Source organism: Setaria viridis, chromosome 2 (assembly GCF_005286985.2).
Source record: "Setaria viridis chromosome 2, Setaria_viridis_v4.0, whole genome shotgun sequence".
NCBI classification, from domain to species: Eukaryota; Viridiplantae; Streptophyta; class Magnoliopsida; order Poales; family Poaceae; genus Setaria; species Setaria viridis.
In genome coordinates this window covers 18,148,290-18,169,384 of record NC_048264.2, presented here as the reverse complement: position 1 = coordinate 18,169,384, position 21,095 = coordinate 18,148,290, and the positions used below count along the sequence as shown (strand labels likewise).

At 43.1% G+C, this 21,095-nt stretch overlaps 1 pseudogene; it reads right to left on the bottom strand.

Annotated features, from left to right (window-relative positions):
- Positions 1 to 8,514: 8,514 nt before the first annotated feature.
- On the bottom strand, positions 8,515 to 16,753 carry LOC117843555 (DNA polymerase alpha-associated DNA helicase A-like; annotated as a pseudogene).
- Between the last annotated feature and the right edge of the window lie 4,342 nt (positions 16,754 to 21,095).

Genomic DNA, 21,095 nt, shown 5'->3' with positions numbered 1-21,095 from the left:
CAGCAGAAGCTGACATTAAGAAAAGTGGTAGTAGCAGTCATGTGATGGCTATACAGAACAAGCCTAGCTTTAAGAAGAAGGGTAATTCTTGTAAAAAGAAGGGCAAGGCTGCCAAGCCAAACCCAGTGCCCAAGGTTAAAGCTGGACCTGGACCTGCTCTAGACAAAGAGTGCTTTTAATGTCACGAACTTGGTCACTGGAAGAGAAATTGCAAGCAGTACCTAGCTTCATTGAAGAATGGCAGAAGTAAGAGTACTTCCACCTCAGGTACGCTTGTTGTTAATGTTATAGACAACATATTTCTCGTTGATACAATTATTAATTCTTGGGTATTTGATACTGGATCGGTTGCTCATATTTGCAATTCAATGCAGGGAATGATAAGAAGTAGAAGCGTTGAGAAGGGAGAAGTTGATTTCCGCGTGGGCAATAATGCAAGAGTTGCTGCGTTGACCGTCGGGACGATGCAACTCCACCTCCCGTCAGGATTTATTATGGAATTGAATAATTGTTATTTTGTTCCTAGTTTAAGTCAAAACATTATGTCTCCTTCATGTTTGATGAAGGATGGTTATTCATTTGCGAGTGAAAACAATGGTTGTGTGATCTCTAAGAATGATATGTTTATGGCTTTTGCACCCATTGTGAATGGATTGTTTGTTTTAAATCTTGATGGTTCACCTGTCTGTAACATAAATGCTAAAAGGCCTCGGCCTAATGATTTGAGTACTACCTACATGTGGCATTGTCGTTTGGGTCATATAAGTGAGAAACGCATGAAGAAGCTCTATGCTGATGGACTTTTAACTTCGTTTGATTTTAAATGATACGAGACATGTGAGGCTTGCTTGCTAGGCAAGATGACCAAGGCACCTTTCACAGGTTTTCCTAAGAGAGAATTAGACTTGTTGGAACTTGTACATACCGATGTATGCGGACCAATGAGCACGACAGCCAGAGGAGGGTACCAATACTTCATAACTTTTACTGATGATTTTAGTAGATATAGATATGTCTACTTGATGAGGCACAAGTCTGAAACCTTTGAAAAGTTCAAGGAATTTCAGAATGAAGTTGAAAACCAGCGTGGCAAGAAAATTAAGGCCTTGCGATCTGATCGTGGAGGCAAGTATTTGAGCAACGAATTTAGCAATCATCTAAAGAGTTGCGGAATTGTTCCACAACTTACGCCGCCTGGACCACCTTAGAGAAACGGTGTATCTGAGAAATGTAATCGAACTTTGTTAGACATGGTTCGATCAATGATGAGCCAGTCGGACCTACCGTTATCATTTTAGGGATACGCTCTAAAAACAGCAGCTTTCACACTTAATAGGGTACCATCTAAATCCATAATTAAGACACCATATGAGATGTGGACTGGAAAGACTCACAGTTTGTCTTTTCTAAAGATTTGGGAATGTGAAGTGTTTGTCAAGCGACTTCAGTCGGACAAGATCACACCCAAGTCGGATAAGTGCATTTTCGTGGGATATCCAAAGGAAACTTTAGGATATTATTTCTACAACCGGTCAGAGGGCAAAGTGTTTGTCGCTCGGAACGGGGTTTTCCTAGAGAAAGAGTTTCTCAAAGGAGAAAAGAGTGGAAAGACAGTGCATCTTGAAGAAGTTCGAGATGAGCCAATCGGGCAAGAATCAATGAGTGATGCTAACGTAGCAGAACAAGTTGAGACACCCATGGCAAGAGAAGCACCGCCACAACCATGAAGGTCGGCAAGGCTCCGCTAAATGCGGGAAATATTATTGTTGGACAATGATGATCCTGCGACATATGCAGAAGCAATGATGGACCCAGACTCCGAAAAATGGCAGAGTGCCATGCAATCCGAAATAGAGTCCATGGGAGACAATCAAGTTTGGAACTTGGTTGACCCGCCTAATGGTGTTAAAGCCATAGAGTGCAAGTGGATCTATAAGAAGAAAAAGGACATGGATGGAAATGTTCACATCTATAAAGCATGATTTGTCACAAAAGGTTTTCGACAAGTTCAAGGAGTTGACTACGATGAGACCTTCTTGCCCGTAGTGATGCTTAAGTCCATTCAGATTATTCTAGCTACAGCTGCACATTTCGATTATGAGATATGGCAGATGGATGTCAAGACAGCTTTCCTGAATGGAAACCTAACTAAGGACGTGTATATGATATAGCCCGAGGATTTTGTCGATCCAAAAAATGCTGGAAAAGTATGCAAACTTCAGAGATCCATTTATGGATTGAAGCAAGCATCTAGGAGTTGGAACATTCATTTTGATGAAGTGGTCAAAGGGTTTGGCTTCACCAAGAACGAAGAAGAGTCTTGTGTTTACATGAAGGTTAGTGGGAGCTCTGTAGTATTGCTAATCTTATATGTGGATGACATATTGCTAATTGGAAATAACATTCCTATGCTTGAGTTCGTAAAGACTTCATTGAAAAATAAGTTTTCGATGAAGGACTTAGGGGAAGTGGCATATATTCTGGGCATTAAGATCTATAGAGATAGATTGAGAAGGCTTATAGGATTAAGCCAAGATACTTGCATTGACAAAGTGTTGAACCGGTTCAGCATGGAAGAGGTGAAGAAATGGTTCTTGCCTATGTCACATGGCATACATCTCAGCAAGACTCAGTGTCCTTCGACTGCTGATGAGCAGGATCGCATGAGTAGAGTGCCATATGCCTCGGCTATTGGATCTATCATGTATGCAATGATAAGTACTCGCCCAGATGTTTCATATGCGCTAAGTATGACAAGCAGACACCAGTCTGATCCAGGTGAGAGTCACTGGACAGCGGTGAAAAACATTCTTAAGTACTTGAGAAGGACTAAAGATATGTTCCTCATATATGGAGGTGAGGAGGAGCTCGTTGTAACATGTTACACCGATGCTAGTTTCCAAAACGACAGAGATGATTCAAAGTCACAATTAGGATTTGTGTTCACGCTAAAGGGTGGTGCTGTTAGTTAAAAGAGTTCCAAGCAGGAGACGGTGGCCGATTCTACGACAGAAGCCGAGTACATCGTGGCTTCGGAAGCCGCGAAGGAGGGTGTTTGGATAAGAAATTTCCTTATTGAGCTTGGTGTGTTCCCAAATGCGTCCAGCCCATTGAATCTCTACTGTGATAACAATGGGGCAATTGCGCAAGCAAAGGAGCTAAGGAATCACCAGAAGAACAAACACGTTATGCGGCAATTTCATCTCATTAGACTTCGTTAATCGGGGTGAGATCAAGATATGCAACATACAGTTGGATTTGAATATTTCTGATAAGTTGACAAAGCCTCTCCCGCAGTCTAAGCATGATGCGTAGATAAGAGCTATGGGTATTAGATATATTCTAGATTGACTCTAGTGCAAGTGGGAGATTGTTGGAGGTATGCCCTAGAGGCAATCATAGAGATGATGATATCTGATTGTATCCATGATTTGTATATTGTGTTCATTGAATATCCATTAAAGGCTAGTTGAATTGATCTGCAATTATGTGAATTCTATGTGGAACTCTTTACTTGTATGGTTATTCTAAAAGTTGTCCCTAGTCGGAGTTCATGTGTGGACACACATGAATATTAGACTAGTACATGTATTAGTTGATGACTATGTTTCACAAGTCATGGACATGGAGATGTCAAACTAATAATGTAGGCATATGTAGAGACATGTGCTAGGACTGACCCAACGTGAGAAGTAGTTCTCTCTTTACACAACAAGTACGCTTTGTCCTTAGACCTGAGATTGTCGCATGTACTCAAGATGTGGATCGACTTACTTAGGAGCTATCAAACGCTACACCGTAATAGGGTAGTTAAAAAGGTAGTTTTCGGGTTTGTCAGGAAGCATGCTGTGAGGCATGGTCAATCAAGATGGGATTTGCCCCTCTCTGATTGAGAGTGATATCTCTGGGCCCCTTGAGTGATCGGATCCGGAAATGCATGGCCATGCTACGTACGGTTAAGAGTTAACCTACAAAGGGATTTCGAATCACAGGATCGAGAAAGAGCGGTCGGCTTGAAGCTAGACCAAATATCGTGAGGCAAAGGCAATAGCATGTACATGATGTTGTGACGATTCATTTGATATGATCTTCGTGTGCGTATAGGAGTTGGCACGTCTTGCTAGAGGCCGCTACCGACTATTGGGCTGAGTAGGAGTACTCGGGCCATGTCTATACGTATCTGAACCCATAGGGTCACACACTTAAGGGGTTGGAAGCCCAATTCGGATGTGATCCGAGTTGGATCAAGTTAAGAAGTACTAATGGGCCTCGGACCCAGAGGTCCATCAGGAACCTCTATAAATAGAGGGGTGGGGCGCCCTAGGGTTTCATCCTTTTTGGCTAAAACACATCTAACGCGCCTCCCACGCCGTCGCCCTGTTGCAACTCGCGGACCTAGCAGTCTGGCTTGCCACGCTTCCTCCCTGCACGTGTGGATACCTTGGAGGTGTTGCACCTGCAGCACTTGGACGAGCTGCCGATGAGCTAGGACGAGCCGCCGCCGAGCCGCGACGAGCCGACGACAAGCCGCGGCACAAGGACGATCTTGCTGTGCGTGGATGAGCTGCTGAGGAGCTGCTCGACGTCAACGTGATTGACTATGCTGATCGACTTCGTTGCCCCAACGCGATTCTACATCTTCCGCACCAGTGCATCGAGTGGTAATCCCGTGATCCATATACGGCAATTTTCCTAGTTTACGTGGTAGAAAAATTTTGTTTTGCGCTAGCGTATCCTACCTTGTAGCCCAACAGAACAAGCACTGCCCCAAGGCATACTCCCTTGTGAGGCTAGCTAATCCGGTAAGTTTTGATTTCATCGTTTCGCTTCATTTCTTCACTTTTGCATCTGGTTCTACTTGATACTATTTTACTTTTCAGAGCCAAGAGTATGAGTTTTTCTATCCGGCATCACTTCCTGGAGGGGTCGAGCAGCAATGACCCTAGATTCGTTTGACCACCGAGACCGACTAGCCACCTGCCGCCTTGGACTGGGAGTCAGACTCCTCCTTTGACGACTTCGATGAGGACTTATTGGTCAAAGGTATTGGGACGGAGGCCGGGCGCACGGCTCTTGTTGGGCGACGGATGTGCCATGCCGTTCGCAAGGTGGTAGAGTCTAAGGCGCCAGAGGTGGAGAAGCCAGAGGTGGGGAAGAAGAAGCGCAAGAAGAGGGGTGCCACCAAGCCGAGGGCACCCGCTGTAGCGGCGACATCCACTGTGGAGACCTCATCCGGGGTGTCAAGAGATGACTCCGAATCACCTAGCCTAGCCACTAAGAAGAAGAAGCCCGAGCTCCTTGAGACGACCGTGGCCGATGCAAAGTGGCTCAAGGAGCGGTTGAAGACAGAGATCCATGGGGGAAAGTAGAAGGAGCAGATTCTGCTGCCACCAACACCTCTTCACCTAAAGTTCCGAGCAAAGAAGAATATTGTGAGTATGATCATGGCGTCGTATATTGGTGGAAGTTTTGTTTGTATATTGCTTTGCTTTATCTCTGTGTCTCACCATCTAAGCAGGAAGTTGGTAGTGGAGGACGAGTCGGGATTGTAGGACGCTAGCGTCGGGACCCATGCAGAAGGTCAGACTCCTGATGTGACCACAGGGGCTGCGTCTATGATGTTTGTTCAGGCTGAGAGCGAGAGTGGCCTAGAGACGGGATGTGAGGGGCCCAAGCCAAGGTCTTCGCCGTACCAGGATGTCATCAAGGACGCCACTATATCAGCGCGTGGGGCCACAGATGCCAGTGTCAAGGTGCAAATGGAGGAGACCCCTAGGGAATTACCGACCAACGAGGAGGCGGCAGGCTATGACGCCAACGTCGATACCGCGAGGATGATTCCACCACCCTGGACTTCTCTAGGACGGCACTAGCATAGGATGCTGCCACCGACAAGAAAGATCTTGCCATCCTGAAGGAATCCATGGCCAAGGTTGGAGAAGTGTTATACGTAAGTTGACCGACCAATCTTTCTATTAACTTTCACCCCTATCTTCCATCTTGGAATTGTTGGAGTAACATTTATACAGAATCTGGCCAAGCGTGCGCACAAGAGGGCAGACGCCATCCACTACACCAAGGAGTATCGCCTTGATGCCGAGCGTCTGAAGGCCGTGCTCAAGAAGGGCAAAGTGGATGCCGCGGAGCAGATCTGACAAAAGGACCGAAAGATCGAGGAGAATAAGAAGATCACCATGGAGGTCCAGGGCAACCTTAGTGCTTTGTTGGCTGGTATGACTTCATTCCTTATGGAAGATCTACCTTGGGTAGATGAGGCTGGTATCTTTTCTTGAGTTCCATTATTTTGCAGATACCCAGAAGAAAGAGAAGAGGCTTAAGGGAGACCTCAAAGTATGTGAGGAAGCCAATGCCTGACTACAGCAATGACACCGTGAACCGTGAGTATGCCGTGTCGCAGAAACTAGCCTATGAGGCCGGTTTGCACAAGGACATGGACCGGTGCTTGATTGATGCTATGAATAGTCTATAGCATGATCAGGTGCTCATTGCAGGGTTGGAGCTGGAGCTGGAAGACCTGAGGTCAATCGCGGGCTACGTGATAGACATGATCAAGACCGTGGCCAACCCTAACGAGCCAATGCCGCTATTGGACTGCCTGAAGAGTGCTCTAAGTTGGCTAAAGGCCTTGATGAAGGAGACTTCCATGGAGTGCACCAAGAATGTCATGGCGCTTCTGAAGACGCACTTCCTTCGGCTGGCTATCGAGCGCATCAGAACAGGCATTCCCAAGGACAATTATGTTGATAACCTCTCGGAGCTAGCCGAGCAATATCAACAAGCCGCGGAGGACGTAGTTAAAGAACTGGACATGTGCCGTGTATATATACACACACATAAACTAAACAAGAACTTGATCGAGATTATACAGAAGCGAAAAAGATGAAAAGAAAACAATGAAAAATCATGAACAGAAAGTCATATGTACAGATGTATATAGTTAAACTAGAACTTGATTATTAGTTCCCTAGCAACGGCGTCAGAAAAGCTCGTTGGCGGCAATTAGTGCGCCAAGTTGTGAACCGCAAACGCACAGATCAGTTGTAGCTCTTCTCAGAGTATTCCCCCAAGGTTTATCAATCCGTGGAACTAATAATGCAAGAATTATTTCAACTAGAATTTTCAGTATGAACCTTGTTTATGAGTAGATCAGATGTAATCAACATATAGAGATAGATAACATATATGAGCAAGAGGTAACCAATCTAAAGGAACCTAGACTATGCATATGTTGTAATTATGAGCAAGATAGCAAAGCAAGACAGATGAGATTCTCAATCAAAAGCATCTTTAAATCTATACTTCCAGCCTGGCTCCCGAAAACCCACACCTTACACAAAGCAGATCCGGTCAAGATGCCCCCTATCAGCGTAGGTGGTTTAAGGGCACAAACATAAGAACATGTCATACTCATTGGTAGATCAGGCATGCAAATCTAGTCACCACGACCACATAAACATCCTATGTAAATCTATCATCGATCATAGTTCGAAAACAAGAAAACCTGAAAGAGCATAAAACCATAGAAGGAGGCACTTAGATCGCTAAAGAACCGGAACACATCTATTATTTCACCATGAATGATTGTACATCACTAGATCTTCACCGGGATCCTACCTTGATATGTTGATCCTAGCTCCATAACTCACGTGGATCTTCCTCGTAGGATTCCCACGTCAGTTAGGGCTTAGCTACTCTAATCCCTAGAAAACTACATAGCCCTCGGCTCTCCGAAGAGGTGTCCCACAAGCTCCTTCTGCTTCTCTGCTGCTTACCGTTGAATACGTCGAATGAATTCTGCGTGGCGATGGAGAATGTGGTTATTTATAGTCTCGAGGACCCGTACTTGAAATGGGAAGTCGAGGGTGATCGGCTTGCCCTTCCTTCTAGCCTCTCACGCCTCCCTTCATCGTCTCCTCTGGTGTTCTAGAGTCTTATTTTCGCTTGCACGTGGACCTAGCACGACGATAACCTTGGAATAAGAATGGTTTTTGATAACCTTCCAAATCTCCACTTGATTCACATTGATCCAGAGATCAACTTACCATATTCTCAGAGACTTAGCCCTTAAGTCTTCCTTGAGGATTGCTCGGCAAAAATGAGCCCAAATGGGCGCCTTGAGGTCAGTGGTGGTTGTTGGCTTGGATTATTAGGCTTAGCATAATTCAAAATTAATATGTCACCAAGCCTATGAGATACACTAACGACTCAGCTTCTTCTAATCCTAGTTATCTGCCGTTTTGGTAAAATTGATTGCGTCCTCTTTGTCCAGATCATACTAGCATGGTGAGCCAAATAGCCCCAGGGTTGCAACACGTAGAGCTGTGCTCCATAGGTCAACTATGATCCCTGCTCATTGCTGAATGCTGATCTAATACAGATATGTGGAAATTGAAAAGGCAAAATAGAAATTACAGATATAGCAATGCCATACAATTTTTCCTTTCATCAAAGACACCCGGTTGACATTCTGAAGAATGAACGAAGAGAGGTACATGTTCAAAATTTTCCACTTGGATACATTCAGAAATTTAAAGAACCACTATCCGTTGTGAAGTTTCAGTTTGCTGTACAGATTTGTATCTGAATATTCAGCACACAACATTTATACAGTGACCGAAAACCCAATTGGCATGTGCGGGTTACAGAATTTGCGTCCACAGAATTCAACATTTAGTATGCCACATATCGTGCATCACTATCCTAGGGATGGTAAGGCTGGTGGATTAAAGCCAAAGGCCAGAGTCCCCGTCCTAGGAACCAGGTTCCACATGTCTGACCTGGCCGTGCTGCCGAATATGGTGGAGGAGCCTAGCCAGGAAAGCATTGTTACGAATGGTAGAACTATCGCACACCACTGCAACATGTGACCTTCCCCTTGTAATGGCGACATTCATACGCCTGCTGTCACCAAGGAATCCTACTGCTCCAAAGGAGTTTGACCGAACCTAACAGGAGTAAGGGAAAAAAACATTTTCAGTATTTTAAGATGTGATTCATTATCTGCTTGTCACCTTACAAAAACTGAAAGACACCAGAAAACAGATCTTACCATGGATATGACAACTGCATCTGCTTCCCTACCCTGGAAGCTGTCTATTGTTGAAACCTCAACTCCAGAAGCTAATGGATGCTCTTCCAATCTGTCCCGTAACATTTGTACTTGTGCAATGTAAGGGGACTGAACAGCAATCGAAGTTGGAGGGACCCCTTCACAAATTAATTTAATTTAATCTGTTATTAACTTCAACATTAAAAAAAATAGGAGTATAATTTTTCCTCAGATGAGAGAAGTCAACACAGCTCATGTAAAGAGAATCAAGAAAGGGAGGGTATTCTTCTTAATATAATGATAAGCAGTTCTCCTGCGCGTTCAAGAAAAAAATCAAGAAAGGGAGGGAGGGTGACTCATCTAAGACTATGTTGTTGCCTTATTTGAGGTTCAACCTATTCAGAGAAGTTACCTAATCTTTTGGTGATATAGTGTACAATTGTAAACAAAAAAAGAAAAAAGAAAATGATGCAGAACAGGTTGAGCATATAAAAACATAGCAGTTGTATCTAGTTAAAGAAAACAGGCACATACCGCATTGTACAAGACTGAGAACATGCTGTGCAACTATATCTGCCTCACCATTATTATAAAATGAACCTGTACCAGCTGGGTCTAAGCTCTCCTCACAGTCAATGTTTAGACTTCCATATGGCATGCGTGTATCAAGTAAAAGCAAGGCACACTGTGTCATCCAAGTTGCCTGAAACAAGGAAAAATTAACTTATAGTCACATAGAAGGTATTTTGTTTAAGAATTGAAGGGACTACCAAAGAAAAAAATGCGATTGTATCTGGAAAATTATACATAGAGCTATCAATGCTTCAATGGAACATTATGTAACATATATAACCAAATCTCCAATGAAAATCAAGTAGCAACAGGAAGGCTCCATAGCTCAGGTCACCCAAATTTAATTTCAACAGAGGTCTCAAAACCGAGTACATTATTTCTCTTTTTTTCTGGCAAGAAATGTATTTTGTTGTCTTAATGGAAAAACCAGAAATCCAAATAGCATATGCAATAAATCAAAATCTCTGACAGAATTTTGATGAGGCAATCTGGTAATGAGAACCCCATTAAAACTGGCATGAAATAAGTAAAATCCCTTTCTTTGATCTGTTAAATAAGATAGACCATAATCTCTTTCATAAAACCCCTTTCTTTGTGTTAGAGTATATTAGGCAACTCCGGATATGGTTAGTTTAGGATTGATTGTAATCCCAAGATAACCTTCCTTATCTCTAGGAGAGGCTACTTGCCCTCCAAGCCATGTACTCCTATATAATCAGCTATGGGGCTCAAGCAATACATCCCACGCATTATACACGATCTGACACTTTGATCTGTTAAATAAGACAGTCTACTTTTGACAGGATGTACATTTATTAAGTTCATAAAATCAATTGGTTTTCAAAATAAACTGTAGTTCAATTTTGAACTAACCAACATCAAACATTAAGGAATGGAGTAGTACAATATATAGCGGACTTACCAAGCATTATTGCAAACAGCACTTAGTTCTGCAACTGTTTTTGTGGAAAGAGATATTATAAATTCTACATCACCAATTCAGAGGCAACATTCAGAAGGAACTCAGAAAACAAGGCCACCCTATTTCTTATCGTGGTGGCAAGTAGTACTGACATGTACCGTCATACCGTGTGCGTGCGTGCGGGCGCGTGTGTGTGTATGGTTGTGGTTGTGGTTGTGGTTTATAGAATATACAGTAACATGTATAGCCTTCATATGAGACAGATGCTGATTATAGGTTTCTATCAGCTGAAAGGTACACCTCAATAAATTATTTTAGGTTTATAGAATAATAAATAGAACCAGGGTACCTTGATAAATGGATAATCAACAAGAAGTCGAGAAGCAACAGATGGGGAGGATTTGAGCAACCCGTCATACATCTCATTTGATGCCCAACTAGCTATTGCATCGTGCATTCTGTATTGCATTGTTAATGTTGTAGTGAGTAGCTCATCATGCAGCAATGAAGCCCTTTCCAATAAAGAAATTCCTAGCCCACCTTCTATAGCCTCTCTTGATAATACTACAGGTGCAAGCTGACGGTGATCACCAGCAAGAATGCATCGCTTTCCCTGTAATATTGGGATCCAGCATGACGGCTCAATTGCTTGCCCAGCTTCATCTATAATTACAAGGTCAAAGGAACCACTTCCCCTTATAAGTGGGTCGGCTGCCCCTATATTAGTTGATAGCACCACCTCAGCATTTGACAGAACCTCCATGATTGTTTCCTTCTCTTTCCTCTTATAGTCCTTCCGAAGCTTTTTCAATAGTTGGCGAATACCTGAAGCTAAAGAATCATCCTGTATGCAGTGCTTTAAGTCCTTTCTCAAGTCATATTTTTTCCTCTCAAATTCTCCAGTGAACTTCTCAAGCCTCCTTGTAACGATCTCTCCTAAGGACCTTGAAGCAACAGATTGAGATATCCTTGATGGATTTCCAACTCGTACAATGTTCAGTCCAGTACTTGATAATTTCTCCACTATGTTATCAATCGCTGCATTGCTTGGAGCTGTTACAAGAACACGTTCACCCCGGCGGACAACACATGTAATAAGATAGCTAAGCAAACCAGTCTTGCCTGTTCCAGGAGGCCCTTCGATGACTAGGACAGGCCTCTTCTTGTTCAAGGCCAGTGCAAGAGCCTTTGACTGAGAGGTATCAAAGTTGTAGTTATGCCTCTCCAACAAAGCTTCATCATGTACTTCTGATCCACCCCAATCAATCAGATTATTTTGCTCCAACTTCACATCTTCCTTGTCTCCGAACAGAGTGGCTACTACCCCAATAGATGCATTTCTTTTCTGTAAACCTCTCGTCTGAAGAAGCATCAATGCCTCACAATTGCGCTGCAGAGCATATTCATAAATAAATTAGCCAAGCATGTCAAGGTTTAAATAAGGCGTTAATTAATTTTACATAGCACTAAGACAAGAAATTTGTCCATTTCCTACTACTCTGATGCAACAAAAATGAAATAATGTTTCAGATTCAGATCGTGTGAGAAATAGGATTTTTCATATAATTTACCATAGAGTCAATTTCCTTTATTAAGTAGTATTCCAGGTAAAGCAATATAAAGAGATTACCACAAAGCACAGTTAAACATCTTGAAGAGATAATTCTAGAAAACCTTGAGCATAATGCTATACTTCGAGCACAATCATACACCCCTTTTAAAAACATCGGTACTCGTACAGCATCATATTGATAATACCATAAAACTATCCCTCTAAGACAACAGTGACACAGAAACAGCCAAATGATAGATGGAACAAACTCTATGTTGCACCAATGAGTAGAAAGTATAGAAACAAGAAAAAAACAAGGAATACAGGAAAAATACAAGACAGAGACAGTTGTCACCTTTATTTTAGCAATATACATGACACCGAAACTGGAACATTATACATGGTTATAAGTTATAATTTTTTCTCCAAAAATATCATTTTGACATGGTTATAAAGTATGAAAGATTAAGAAATTTCCACCATAATGTCAATTCTACATGGATTGAATTATGCTTAACATAATTAGTGTATATTAATTCCAGAAGAAATACATTCCTGCATTGAGTTTCGAACATATGTTACCTATCATGCAATTTGTCTAAAAGGGAAGCATTACTTATTTTCAACAATATTATAAATGACTTGACCAACCTAGGAGGAAGACAGCGGCTTTGAATAGGCACTCTCAAATTCGAGCTGTACAGGCCTCGGACCTGAATGGTATGTGAGGATGTATACCCATATTGTTATTTATTGTCCAATAAATATTCATGTAACAGTGTTCTATGGGGAACGACTTCAAAACAAATGGTTAATTTGGTATTTCTGCCATATGGATTTGTTGCAAACAGCCAAATATTGTTTTTCGACTGTTCGAAGGAACATGTCTAATACGTAAGCATGTCTAAAATCACATCACCTCATATGTCACTGCATCTGCCAATGCCTGTATGCGATCAAGCCGCACACTTTTGCCAAAAAGCTTGGAGAATGTAGGATCACCACGGCGCGAATTCACTGCCACTGTAATGGTGCAGTCATCCTCACTGAGATTATGGACAAAGCCTTGCATGCAAGAAGTGGCAACCTCACCCTGGCTGTTGCATGTCCTTACACAAACCATGTCTCCCGGAGAGAATCTAGTTGGAGGAAGTTTGTGATTTCCCTCAACTCTAAATAAGACCAGATGTAATCCTGATAACCCTGCACCAAGGAAAATATGAAGCAAGGCCAAATATTAATTAGGACTATAAACCATGTATAATCGGACTAACAAAGAGCACAAAAATATTTGTGTCATCTAAAACAAGAAGCTAAAAAGGACCGAGTTCAGAACATTAATATATGTGATAGGCTAGGGGTGGCATCAATTGAAGAAAAGCTATTCCAACAGCTCTTGGAATGGTTAGGGAAGATCCAACAGAGACCTGTAGAGACACCAGGAGAAGCAAGAGTTGTCCGAACTTGACATGGGAGGAGGCAGTAAGAAGGGACCCGAAAGGGTGGAATATACCAACGAATTATCCTTGCATAGAAGCGCATGGAAACTAGCTATTCATGTGCCTAAACCATGTATAGGTCCCCAAATAATATAACTCTTATTTATGTCTTTTATAATTTTATAAAAGTTTCCCTTTCTACTTAGAGGCTCCATGTTGGCTTTCATCTCTAGCCTACCCCAACTTGCTTGGGACTAAAAGGCTTTGTTTTTATTTGTTTTTGTTGTTGTAAAAACACAATCCAGAAGAAGAAATAGCACCTTATCTGTGTATGCATGTCAGTACAAACTAGTGGCTCCTAAAAAATGGTTCCAAAGACAGCCCAGTAGCCACCTTTTTATCCTCCTAGCATTTAATCATTGCCTAGCCCATGTAAAACGGCAACCTTCCCCTCTCATTGGTGACACTGATAGCACCTAGCCTTTTTCAGAACCATATCCCCTGATGCTTGACCTTGATTGAAGGCTAGCCAATAATGGGTTCAATACAAATCAAGAAAAAACAGGGAAAATGCCCTCTTTCAAAAAAAAAAGGAAAGAAGGAAAACAAGATCTAAATTCATCTTTCATGTGGTTCAATACATATAGATCTCAAAAAACTTACACTTTCTCATTAGACATGAGAAAACAGATACTACCCCTTCGGTCAAACATCAATCATTTCATACTGCACATAGTGCAAGTAAACTGGTAACCTCAAAATTAAAGCTGATAAAAAGAACATACCAGTTGTACTGCTGATAACTTCCAAATTGCAAATGGTGTCATGCTGCTCTTGGGCCTGACCATGAGTTAACAAGTAGTCAACTGGCTGGACTGCCTTTTCTGACTTTGCATAAATAATTGAAGTGGCATTCAACTCTGCCTGGGTGAACTCCAGTTCTGCATCTCGTTCTAGGTGTAGAAGGTCTGTCATCTTCTTAACAAAGTCATCTATTTTCGTCTGCATCAGCCTTGTCTTTTCCAGGCTTATGCCAAGGGTAATGTGCATAACTGGATTCCTAGATCTGCGCACAGCTGCTCGATGCTCTGCGGATTAACCAGTTCTTTCAGAAGCATCCAGCATTGTGTGGAGCGCCAATCAGTAATAATTCCCTCATTCTGCTGTTGCAACAAAACATCACGGAGTTCTCTCTGAAAGTTGTCAAACAGTGTGGGGTAGTGCGTTGAGGCCTTGAAGCAAAGAGACTCCTGTCCCTTGGGCATGGGAGTTGCAGAAAGGTATGGCTGTGCCTGCATCACAAACCCCATATGGCTATCTGACGACCCCCCGTCTAACAATAATGCTGTCCCATCATCTTGTATCTCTGAGGAAGCAAACTTAGAGGCCATTAAGTGCATGCCCTGCTTTAGCCATTGCACCACATGTCGGCCCAACTCTTTTCGCCCAAGAGGGTCACCACTCTGGTAGAGCTTTACTGTCCTAATCGACAGTTCCTCAGATGGCACACACGCACCTTCTTCTTTGGCCGTTTGCTTTCTCTTCCTCCACCTTCTCCTTCTTTCCCTGTTTCTGATTCCATGACGGGAAGACAAACCGCAATCATCTGCTAATGCTGGTTGTTCGCAGGGGACTGCACATGGAACTAGTCGGAGATGACCTTGATGATAAGAAGAGATATGAGCAGTACCAGTGCAGGAGGAGGAGAAATCAGGCAATGGAAGCAGCTTCAGTTTTCTCCTTCGGGGTCGCACAGTGGCATACGAAGAAAACAAGGACCTAAAGGGCCGAAGATGAGAAGACATGCTCAGACCAAGCTAGTGGAAGCAAGAGTCTAACCAAGGAAATGAACTGAGAATGCAAGTGAAAACATGTAGAGCCACAAGTACAGGGATATGCAAGGCTTGGAGTCAGAATTGCTCACTGATATTTTGTAATTTTTATGGCCATGCAAGTGACACTGACTTGCAGTGCTGCGGTGAAGATAATGCTACACAACCTTCAATACATACATATATCTGCATAGGTAGATGCCAATTCCATGTCTATTCACTGTCCTCTGGCGCACACCACCTCTAGACACGTCTTCTTCTGCTGTTTCTTACATGCAGAATTGCAAATATTGCTTCAATGATTTCTAAAGATCCTCAGAGTTCAGTTTTGACCAGAGAGTTTCCTTGCTCATCTTATTTTCTCACTTATCCTCCTCCACTCAAATGGGGCCACCAGCACCACATGTTACAATACCCTTGAACATGGTGATTCAGGAACCAATTAGCATCGATTGCTAACCAACACCTTCTTCAACATAACCATCATGAGGCGAGCATGATTTTCAGAACCTCATTGGTGTATTGCTGCAACTTGATTACCATGCCAAGGATTCTCCACAGCTCACCAAGCTATTTTATGGCAAGAACAGAGACAGTGTTCCTAGGTTAGCATGCAAATTTTAATAAGGATAGATACAAGTATATGCAAGGTCAGGAGTGGTCCGTAACCTCACTGATATTCTGCAATTTTGATGGCTATCCAAGTGGATCGGCTTGTGAAGGATGGAGACGATGATGCTAAATTGCACTCAAGCCATACATATGCTGCTATATCCACAACCTGGACACCTCATTGGCCTACGTGTCACTTGCAGATCCACCAACTTCCTCTTGTTCGTGCCCAATCTGTCACCAGGAGAAGTGGGATGTTGAAACTCCTAGGTCCTAGCTGCTCTGACCTCAAGGTGTCTTATTCCCCACCATGTTCGTGCCATTTGTAAGTACGTTGTAGCTCAGCCCCTGTTAAACAGCACCACAACCACATGTTAACTTATCCCAACAGTGATGTTGACCTATCTGCTTGACGATAGCTGAAGATACATCAACTTCTGAAATTTCAAGTACCTGGCAGGCCAAGAAGGCACCTCCAGGTGCAGAGCAGAGACGCGGCTTGAATGGGGCAGGAAATCCGCCAGGCAGATGCAGTGGGGATGCACGGCGCAGGCATTTCATCAAGCAGCTGCCCTGCGGAGTAAAGACCGCTCTCGCAGCTAGAAAATAGCAGGGCATGCTGTCACCGCTCGCTGCTGGTCGTCTCATCACTGGGCTGAATGGACCCGAGCGCAGGGACGGCCGCGGATGGGTGAATCCGGGCATCCGACGCGGCGACCGGCGATGGACTGGAAATGATGAGACTGGTCAATGCGTGTGGTGGCACTAGACGCAATGCGCTGCGGAACTGTACTAAACAAGTAAAGAATACTATTTTGAGAATAGAACCTTTTGTTTAAGATATTAAAATAATTTTCTAAATATATAATTTTTTCTGTATATCTAGAAATAATATGTCTTCGCAGAAATCGACGGGAGAAACTAGACCCTCCCCTAACAAACGTCACCAAGATAGGCTTCATCCTGCACAGACCCTAGCCACAGAGCAACTGATGAAGTTCATTGAAAGAACATATAATCAACTCGATTATAAATTTAATACCATCGGTGCATCGCTCCTAGTCTCGCCAAAGCTGGCAAGGCAGCAGCCACGGCAGAGGATCACGTGCAGTGGAGCAGGAAGCCCCCGCAGGTGATGACGCGGAAATCGGGGAGGAGCCTGAACTGGGTTCGTAGCTGACGCTCGGCCACCGGGCCGCTCGGCCACCGAGCCGCTCCACCCGACCCCAACCACCCCATTGGACATCTCCGCCACCGCATCAAATCCAATTGTGACAGTAATCACCAGCCAACGACGGTTTACGGTCTTAAGTACGAAAAATTACCATCCCCTTTCTTATAATTTGAAATAATATAGTTCCACATGTACTTAGGAGATTATTTGATTGCATGAGAGTTAACATAAAAGGAAGGAGAAAACACTCTTTAAAGGGTGAAGAAACACAACTCCAACTAAACAAGCATATCGATTGAGAGGCCCACAACTAGGGTCAAACCGCCTCAACTCCATGGGAAACACCCCAAACCATCATAAGAACCCACATGGTAGCCACCTAGAAGAAAGGTGGTGTAAGGGAGGCCCATGGGGGGTTGGTCGAACCACCTTGGCCTCCTCTCACCTCCAACAGTCACGTGTCGACAGTTACCTCCTCCCAAATGCTTGTGGCGATAGATTCCCCGAATATTCCTATGTGGAACTGCCTCCACTCATCTATAAATAGAGGGGTGTGGCCTCCATTCCAATACACCAAGAAGAATCAATTTCTCCCCCATTTAATTTCTAAGCTAGTGGAGTTAGAATAGAGCAGCTCTACTTTATGCTTATCAATGATATCAACTTGCTTATATAGTGTTATGCTTCATCTTTATGCTATAGTTATAAGTCCATACCATAGTCTATATGCATTTCATATAAAAAGTGTATTTAGGCTAGTCGATCTATACCACGGCATCAATTCCAATTACCGTTATGGGGGCTCTAGCCCTATGCTTGTCAATCCGGAGGGTGAGAGTCCTAGGGGTGCTGGAGTATCGATCATCAATGCTAGCATGGTGTTAGGGTTGTATGAATGCCATTGGATGCGGTGTGCCATACTGAATGCAGAGGTAGGCTGCAGGTGGTAACAACCCAATTCGTCCTTCGTAATCCTCCATGTTCAGGTACGTAAGAGTTCATAAATTGCCATAACCACGCTGGTAGACCAGTAGGGGATAGTCTCTCGGTAGTGCTTGGGTGCATAGAACTAAGTCCTGGATATGTATGATCTGTGCAGTATATAGGAAGTACATATGAACCTAGAGTTTTCTCATGTCTTTCTCTCTAGTCTTATTTACCTGAGTTTGATTCTCTTGTGTCATACTATCTCCATATTATCACTTACCCATGTTTGTACCTTGGTTGCTCAATTATCATATGTTCATGAATATAGTAATTTTTTTGACTAGCACCTTCCTCTAGGACAAAATACATGATGATACCCTGTTGACGCTCGTTATTGCCACCTTTTTAGTACTATTTAAGTGGTATTTCTGGACTAAATCATATACTAACCTGCCACTTGGCACTTGAAATAACCTGATATTCGCATATGTGTTGTATTTTGGACTACATTGCAAAATGGCAGGAAATACGACATAAATGAAGGTTTTTTTTACAAGTTAGATTTGGGCTTGGACTTTGGATATTGGAAGGCCCAAACACAAACATTGAACTGTAGGCATGTAGGAGGATCCGAACTTGCACGAGCCATATCTTCCTCATCCCAACTCTAATTGGGGTGAACTTACAGGGAAAAATGCATGTCTCGAAAAGATCTACAACTTTTGTATGAAGCGCTCAGGCATTGGAGGCCTGTAGGGGATAGGCCGATAGGCCTTGTCCTTTTCTGGGTTGGTTCGAGGTGCCCTTCACCCCATGACACTTCTACACTATAAATATCCCCGTTCTCCGTCGGCACGGGCATCCATCCACCAGAACTCAATGAAAACTAGGGCATTCACCAGAGGGAGCTAACTGCCGCCGCAAGTCTTCGGAGTTGTCTTGGAGATGGCTTAGGCCAAACCCTAGCCGCCATGGCCTCCAGCGCTGTTGTGCCATGGTGGAGTTCAGGAGCTAGTTGTGATCATCAATGGTATATACTCGAAGGTGATGATCTAATACATCTATTATGTGAGCAATGTTCTTAATGCCATCCGATCTGTTAGTGACTCGATGTCTCCTTTATGCTTTATATCTATCATGAATATGTTTGTTCCTTAGTGTAATCCACGGTTAGACTATATATCATGCTTTATGTGACCATGGTGATTTGATCTAGTATGATCACCCTTCTTGATAGCTAGACACGTTCACCTTGTGGTCGTGCCCTTAAACTGCCTACACCGATAAGGGGATCGTGACAGGGTTTGCTTCCGTGTAGGGTGGGGGTTTTCGAGAAGTTGACTGAAGGTAGTAGTTTAAAGATTGCTTTGGATGAGATGCATGATGTGCTTGCTTGTTGGCTAGAACTACAACTAGAAGGTGATAGGCTCTTGTCATCCTTCGTTATGCTATCTTATATGTATTTGTGGATGTGATAAACCCGTGTTCTTATCATTCATCTTCACATCAGATTTACCTCTTATATACAATTGATGCTTCTTGTTAGGATAGATTCATTAGACTAGATAAAAGACTCTAGCTAGTTCATTGCTGATCCACAGATTGATAAACCTTGGATGGAAAACTGTAATGGAAAAGCTATGATGATTTGTGTGCTTGTGGTTCACAAATTGGCGTGCTAACTGCCGTCAACATACCCATAAATACTCACGGGTGAAATGCTACAACGGTCAATACCAGAACTATGGGAAAGGCTCCAAAAGTACATCTTGGCCTATCCTCACCACAGGATGGATGATTGGCTCCTACTACAGAACTTCTTGGGATGAAATAAATAACAATACCCCTGAATACTCACGGGTGAAATGCTACAATGGTATACCTGTGCGCTTGTGGATTTATTAATAGTCATAAGAAATACAAACAATGATGCCAATGGGAAAAAGAACAACTCGATTGCCCACTTGATGACTCCACATATGAGAAGGATTGGCGACCCTGAGAAGTTCAAACCAATGGGAATTGACAAGTATGAAGGCAAGAGAGACCCACAACAATAGCCGAAGGAACTATTGACAATGAAGTCAACTGCTTGCCCATCACCATGGAGGCAGCACCACTAATGTGGCTAGAATCAGTACCCAAATCCTCCATCGACATATGGGAAGACCTAAAGAAGGCGTTCAACAGCAATTTTGCTAGTGCGCTGCAACGTCCCAGCAACTACGTTGACCTGGCCCAATGCAAACAGAAGAGCAATGAGACCTTGCGCAGTTACATACACCGCTTCTTCAAGATAAACGCAACTATAACCAACATAATGGAGCGCATCATCATCAATTGTTTCCAAGATGGCATGTACAACTGCCGGACGTACACTGACTTCAGCAAGCAACATCCCAAGGACTTTAAAGCCTTGTGGACACCAAAACACAAATTTGGAAATATGCTCCGAAAGGAAGGAATCGGCCGATGATGTAAAAAATGATGAAATCTCCTAAATAAGGCTATCTGTGAGCTGGCCACAGAAATCAGGAACGTACGCGTGAAAAGAGAGAAAGCAAGAAAGCTAAAGGAAATCAACGCACACATGTACACGACAAGAGTTGAATAAAATATTCTAGAGATAGAGTTGGTTAGGGATAAGCTTGATTAGAGATAGAGTTGGATTACTTAGAGTTAGAGTTTTGATTAGAAAAGATTGTGTACGTGACTTGCCTTGTACGTGGTGCGTCAAAATCTATCCGCCTTATAAATATAAAGGGTCGTGGCCATTGTAATTTTAATCACACGATCAATAATACAACATATTTACCTTTACCTTCCGGCTTCACGCCATTGCCCTAGGAGTAGGAGTAATGTAGCTTCTCGATGAGTTCCTTCTAGCAAGCTGGGCTGCATTGACCTCGATCTCCAGTGAGCTGCAAGTTTCGTGACCAAGTGTTCTAGGCTTTAACCACCGGGCGCATCGCTGTGGTTTCATCTATTTTCATC